Below are 7654 nucleotides of genomic sequence, written 5' to 3' on the forward strand. Positions count from 1 at the left end.
CGGTTGACCGTCCGACTTCAGCTCAGGTCACGATCTCACGGTTCGTGAGTTTGAGCCCCGAGTCAGGCTCTGGGCTGATGGCTCAGAGCCTGAAGCCTGCTTCCGATTCTGTGTCTCCCTCTCTCTCTGCCCCTCCGCCATTCATGCTCTGTCTCTCTCTGTCTCAAAAATAAATAAACATTAAAAAAAAAAAGATGCATATGGAGGGCGCCTGGGTGGCTTGGTTGGTTAAGCGTCAGACTCTTGATCTAGGCTCAGGTCATGATCTCATGCTTTGTGAGACTGAGCCCCACACTGGGCTCTGTGCTGACAGCATGGAATCTGCTTGGGGTTCTCTCTCTCCCTCCCCTGTGCTCTCCCTCTGTCTCAAAATAAGTGAACTTTTTTTTTTAAAAGATGCGTATCTGGGAGCATTCCAAAATAACTCTCAGGTAGAAATGGAAGAGGTCTTAGGGCTCACCTGATTACACTTGAGAACAGGTGGTGCACAGCTACAAATCTCCATGGGCTTTTGAGGGCAGGTCTTCTTCCAAAGATTGTATAGTTCCAAACAACTCCCACCAGACTATCAAAAGGGATTTGTACCCTTACTCATAAAGGATTCTAACAGGAATGAGCTCAAAGAACCACAAGAAGGAGAATTCTTCTGTGGGTGTAAACACTGGTTTATCAGCCTTGCTTCTCATTAGCATACATCCTGCCTTGTAATTATGCCCTAATTTGTACTGTGCAAACATCGAACAATCCCTCTACCAACAGCTTCTCTAATTAGTCAGAAAATCAGTGGCAGATGTGAAACTCGTAGGATGCTGAATATAAAATGTTAATTAATTTTAAAAACTTTGAAGCCTCTTGCAAAACCTTTCCTGAGAAAAGTTTATATGAGGGCTTCACTAACAGATACCCTTACACAGTTTTTCTTTCATCATACTACGTTTAGCATCTGATTTGTACTGTTTCTAGACTCTTCTCTGGGCCAGAGCTTTTTGGTGAATCCATTAACCATTGCTTGAGTAGATGTGGAATTGGTTACTCTAACACCTCTGGCCAAATATCTGACTGAGATGTCTGACTCTGACAATCAGCAGGGACCTGCCCCCCAACTCCAGGGTGGTATGAGAAAAGTCATAGAGTCGGGGCTCCTGGGTGGCTCAGTCGGTTAAGCATCCAACTCTTGATCAGGTCATGATCTCAGGGATGAGTTCAAGCCCCACATTGGGCTCTACACTGGACGTGAACCCTACTTAAAAAAAAAAAAAAGTCATAGAACCTGTCAGTTTGTCACGGCAAATGATGAGGGTTTGGGTGTCTCCTTGAGAATTTCATCATATCCCACATTCAGATAGTTCCCAAGACCTCTGGGGTTGCTCTTGAACTTTCGTGCAGCAGGATTGCCCCCAAAGATGACACAGTGTGAGGAGTTGCTCTGCCTTCAGATTTAATAGCCCTCACGCTTCAACAGTCATTTTCAGTCACCCCAACAACCAAACTTAGAAACTTATTCCTATCCCTGCTTCCCAATGTAGCTGGGAATTCTCCTTGAAGCCCATAAAGTTCTACTTGAGGTGAAAATTTGTGGCTCTGCCTCTGTTTTCCCTGCAATGTCTCTGGCTGTCACTTTGGAGGACACCAGCTAACTTTGGCCAGGCTGGCATTCTCTTCCTAGTTTGGTTTCAGCCATTGCACCTCCCCCACATGTCTAAGGAAGGGTCCTCATTGCAAGGGTATAAAAACTCTCCACAGGGGCACCTGGGGGGCTCAGTCGGTTAAGCGTCTGACTTCGGCTCAGGTCATGATCTCATGGTTCGTGAGTTCGAGCCCGGCATCGGGCTCTGTGCTGATGGCTCAAAGCCTGGAGCCTGCCTCAGATTCTGTGTCTTCCTCTCTGTCTGCCTCTTTCCCCCTCTCTCAAAAATAAATAAATATGAAAACAAAATCTCTCCACAAACCAAAAATTACTCTCTACAGTTTTGCTTTTTAATAACACTTTCCTTTTGAAAGACTTAAAAACTGTTTCTTCAGAGCTGGACTGGAAGTCATAAAAATACTAACACTTACTAGGTCCCTCAGCATGTCCTAAACACCATCCAAAGCACTTCGCATGGATTATTTTATTTAACCCTCTCACCAAGTCAGTGAAGTGAGTGTTACTATCATTGCCATTTTACAGATGGGAAAACTGAGGCCTTGCAAAGTTAAGTAGCATGCTGGGGTCACAGAGTGGTAGAACTGGGATTCAAACTCAGGTAATCTGGCTCCAGAGTCCATGCTGTGTGAGAAAAGGGACACGTCATGGTTGTTTTGGAAAGTTTCCCTCCATCCAACTGCTAATTGCTGTCCCCAGACTCACTAGATATGTGTCCCTCTGTCCCCTCAGGGTGGACATCTCTCCATGTGCCTGTACTGCCTCAGCTGGAAAGCTGTATTCTCCCCACCACGCCAAACTCCCCTTAGCCAGAGAGGCTCATGCCTGAGGGCTGGCTGATGGCCACCTCCCTTACCCTCAGTTATTTTCAGATGGGCTCTGGGCCTCGAACACATAAACACTGGGGGGTTCCCTCTCCTCTTCCCATGGACCCCCACCCTACCCCTTTCAAGCTTCCCTCACTGTTGGCTGTTGACTCAGGTTGACATGTGCACATGTACGGACAACTTACCCCAGCTTTTAGTTCTCCAAGGGATAGCAGTGGCCATCTGCCCTCTGTGTAAATAAAGGGGGGTTTGAGAGAATGGGGACACATTTATGACCCCAAAGAGCCTCACAATTTGCACAAATACTTGCTGGGACCTCGGTGTCTGTTTCCATTGCTTTACATGATCCTTGAAGCCAGTCACACTGCTCTAACTACAAAAACACTCTGTTCTTAACATTTTGCTTTTTAGCTTGTACACTCTAGCAGATTTTGCATGAAGGTGCAAAAAAAAGTCTTTTTCTAAAAAAAATTTTTTTTTCAACAACCTAATATCATGCAGGTGTATAGAAAGCTACACGCTGCGTTCCCAAACTTGGGTGCGTATTTTAATCATCTGGGGGAACTTTTACGAATCTCAATGTCAGACCACACCCCAGACCAAGTTCACCAGAACGTCAGAGGGTGGAGCCCAGGTACTGACATTTTTTTAAAGCTCCCCAGGCAATTCCAATATGCAGCTAATTCTGAAAAACCACTTTTTGTTTTTTTTTAAGAAACGCAGGCTTCCTTCCTGCTAACCCCGTTGCTTCCAAAATTTCTGTATGGTTAGCAAGCTTTCTCCCTTGATGCTGGGCTCAGATCTTCCTTGGAGAGTGAAAAACTCAGCTTGCATTGGAGTTGATAATATGTAACATATGCTGAGGGCTTCCTCTGCACGAGCAGATACTAGATGCTTCCTGTGGCGGGTCGTGTGTAATCCTCCCAAGAACACAGTGGGAGCCGACAGCAAAAGCAGTCTTATTCCCACTTTAGAGAGGAGGAGGCTAAGGCTCAGAAAAGCCGAATCCCTTGCCCAAAGTCAAACAGCTGAAAAATGGTGGGATCAGGATTTGACCCAAAGAGTCAGACTCTGGAATCTCCCTGAGACAGGAATCTCTAAATTCTTCTAACGACCAGGATCGGGGGTGGGGAAGGGGGGGGGGGGGGGGCGAGGGTAATCCGTTTTTTGTCTGCTTTGTACCACCTACAATTTGAGTTGAAAATACTAGCTGTGAATTCCCACAAGGAAACTGACTCCTAATATAAAGATCCGCCCCCAGTCTTGCGTAGCCAATGCCTCTTTTGCAGATGCTTTCGGCTTGTTGGAAAAGCCATGCTCCCCAAAAGACAAAGAGTGTCTTCACCCACCCCACTTTCTGGGTTCCCGGAACCACAGAAACATGTGTTCCCTCTGCCAGGCGAAGCGCCAAGTGCTGACAGGGAGTGTCGTGTTTGGTCCTCACAGCAGCCTCTGGTCTCGCATAGTGCAACTCACACCCTCATTTTGCAATGAGGAAACTCGCAGAGCTTCAGGAACACCCAATGCTTCCTAGTAGCTGGCAGAGCTGGTCGTTGTTACGCGGCTGCCCCCCCCCCCCCCCGCAGCCCCCTTTCGAGTCTTCGGAGGGGAAAAGTGAGTATTTTTATCAGTGAAGAGCACAGCTTCTAGAAAAACAAGGATGGCCGCGGACTGTGCCGCAATCTGGAGATAGTAAGAGTGGTCACCAGAGGGAGACAGAGCTTGAGACATCAGCAGGCGAATGTCTCTTTCAGCAACAATTCACAAAGCCCAGAGCCTCCGGAGGAAAACAACCAGGGTGGAACTCTTTGTTTGGGTTTAATTTCTTCTTCTACTGCTGCTGTCTTTCTTTCCTCTTCCTCCACCTCCTGTCCTACGTCTTCCTTTTCCTTGCCTGTTTCTAAATGGTAAGGAGCAGCTTTACCGGAGTGTGCAAGTCCGAGGAGGATGTTTTGACGAGGTCCAGCCCCTGTCCAGAGCCTCAGCCCCGGAAGCCTGAGCAAACACACCGTTGTCTGTGTGTGAAGGCATGAGTTTCCACATCTCCTCCGTCAGATCCTGGGGCTCTTGACCGAGACACAAAAGCAACACTAGATAAAATTTCTTTTTCTCTTTTTCTTTCTTTCTTTCTTTCTTTCTTTCTTTTTTTTTTTTTTTTTTTTTTTGGAGGAAAGCAATTGAACACAGCCAAGGCAAAGGAGAGTTTGATTGGAATTCATCTGTAGGATTTTTTTTTTTTTTTGACTCAAAAGTATGTTAGATTCTTAAATACCAAAACACTGCCTGTAAGGAACAGATACACAAAGCTATTCTGATATCTGGCATCGTTTTTTAAAGAACTAGTTTCTAATTTCTGGATTTTAAACTCTCTGAAGGCTTCTCCTTACAATATGTGCCACAAAGTGGGAGCGAAACGAATTTTTTAAATTCATGGGATTGGGGCTCTTGGGTGGCTCAGTCGGTGAAGTGTCGGACTCTTGATTTCGGCTCAGGCCATGGTCTCACTGTTCATGAGTTCAAGCCACGTGTCAGGCTCTGTGCTGACAGCGCGGAGCCTGGTTGGGATTTTCTCTCTCTCCCCTCTCTCTCTCTCTGTCTCTATCCCTACCGCACTTGTGCGCACGCTCTCTGTCTCTCTCAAAATAAATAAACATTTAAAAAAATATTTGGTGTCTTGAGCCAATTGCTGTTGGGGAAAAGAGACTCTGCTGTTGGGGAAAAGAGAATTATTTTTCTGACAGTGCCCCCACTAAAACAGTAACTCATTGTCCTTGGCAGTTGGAAATGCCCACCAAGCTCTAGTCCCCTTTCCCTTGGCCCACTGTCCTCCAAGTGGACCACCAATCAGGCTCATTCCACTGATGAGATCTGTGACCGACCTGCGTCCTGAGGCCCTAAAGTGAGTCCTCAGGAAGGTGGCAAGATGAAAGGGGTAAGAACCCTTTGGTTCGTTTGGGGTTTGCTGTTTTTGTTTGTTTGCTTACCTGTGTGTTTTGCTCTCTTCACTTCGGGAGGAGGCATTTTGTCTCGCCGCACAGACTAAGGTGAGAAGCTCTCCATTTTTCTTTGCTCTGGAAGGGTTTCTAAAATACGTGTTTGGTAATATCTCTCCTATAAAACTACAAGGGCTCTGACTGCCTTGTCACCTATTTCCAAAATTATTTGTGGACTCACACATTTCTTGATTTCAGCTCTTTGTGTTTTTTTGGATATATTCTGGAAGGCAAGAGTCTCGAGCTTATTATGAAAGGCTTCATGATGAAAACACTTGTGCAGACCCATAGTTGGGGAAATAGAGAGGAGTGCCTGTCAAGAGTGGGGCAAGGGGTATACAAGACTCTGAACTTTGGGCTCTAGACAGCAAGGCGTTTGAAGGTAACATAATGGTTATGTAGCCATAACTTGGCAAAGAGGTTAGAGAAGGGCAGTGAACAATCAGGAAAAATACTGAGGCTTTAGCTCTGTTTGTCTCTCCCAGATGCTCTCCCTTAGGAACATGGCACACAAAACCGAGGTGAAAAGGAAAGTGACCCAGTACTGTTGAAGAGTTGCAGCTTAGACATGTTCGAACTGTACTGTGCTGTGCCTTCCATTTGCTGCATAATCTTGGTCAGTTGACAATCTCACTGAGTTTCAAGGTGCTCATGTAGGAAACTTGCGGGCCCCGGTTGCTAAGATGCCTACAGGACAGGCTCTCCGTGGCCACGACTAGCATTTGCCCTGTGTCCTCAGGGGTGGTACGTACATATCTTCCCACAGGCCACCAATTGGTGTAGCTATACTTAGCTGTAGTGAAAACGATGCTGGGTCATGCCCAAACCTAACAGAAGGGAGCTTCATGACTGATTGACAACTCTGTGCCATGAAGGACTTACTTATTGGCCGTCTCTGTGCCAGATTAAGAAACCAGCTATGACAGTTCAGTTTTCCATTCTGTAAAGTGGTGGCTTCCTCCTTCAGAGGTCATATAAGAAACAGAAGGTATGCTTCAAGACCTTTAATGGAAGGGCAGTAAAAGAGCTGAGGGAGTGGCCACAGGGTAGTGCTTTGAGCCAAAGTTCAGAAAGTGCCTGTATGTCAACAACTACTTTGATATATTTAGGCCACTTTTTTTTTCCAATTTTTTCTAACATTTATTTATTTTTGAGAGAGCATGATGAGGGGAGGAGCAGAGAGAGAGGAAGACACAGAATCTGAAGCAGGCTCCAGGCTCTGAGCTGTCAGCACACAGGGCTCAAACTCACCAACCGTGAGTTCATGGCTTGAGCTGAAGTCAGATGCTTAACCGATGGAGCCACCCAGGCACCCCTAGTCCATCCTTTTAAATGATCCCATAGTAAATCATTTTTCTTTTTAGTCAAGACACCCTGTTCATAACAGGATTCTAAAAGTTCTGTACCAGTTAAAATCTCCTGAACACGCTAAGTTAAATAGGATAAGTTAGATTTATTTCTTGTTCAGTTAATTGGGCTCTGATTGATTTTCCTCAAGTCATGCAACAAGATAAAAGTAATTCTGGGTAACAGTTGACCCCACAGTGGCGGATGGACAGAAAACCTCTGTCTCGGCTCTGTCCGCACACCCCGTCGTGGCAATGCTATGTTGGAAACCCTGCACAGCGCAGAAGAAATAGAAGAACTGGGTAAAGGAGGCAGGGTAGAGAGAGCAATTCAAGATGGAAAGATTCAAGGTGATGGTAGCAGATTTAGAGTAGAGTCCTCGTCCATGGGGGAGACCCCTGCAGTTCACATCAAGGATGGTGGTCCTTTGTGGGGAAAGTAAAGGTCAGGTGAGGTGGTCCTCTCTTGAAGGATTATAGCATGGAAGCTTCGAACAAGTTCTCCATCTGCTTCTTTACTTTGTCATTTATTCATTTGGCAGATGGTGATCATCTACTGTGTGCCAGGAATGGGACTACTTGGGAACTGAAGAAATGAATTAGACCCCTTTCCAGGGGGTTCATAGTTGAGAGAGGAAGAAGGACACATACAGAGCAGTAAATGCTCTGGAAAAGTTATGAAGGTCTCTTGGCGAACAAATCTTCGATGCCTAGACTACTCATTGTATGTGCACATAGATCACAGACTAAGAGCTGAAACTAGAGATAAACACATATTTATTATGAGCTTTGGTTTTCCATAGTTTTTAGGTCATTGGATTTCCAAACTATTTTTATGACTCG

This window comes from Panthera leo, chromosome A1 (assembly GCF_018350215.1).
Source record: "Panthera leo isolate Ple1 chromosome A1, P.leo_Ple1_pat1.1, whole genome shotgun sequence".
In the NCBI taxonomy this organism is placed as follows: Eukaryota; Metazoa; Chordata; class Mammalia; order Carnivora; family Felidae; genus Panthera; species Panthera leo.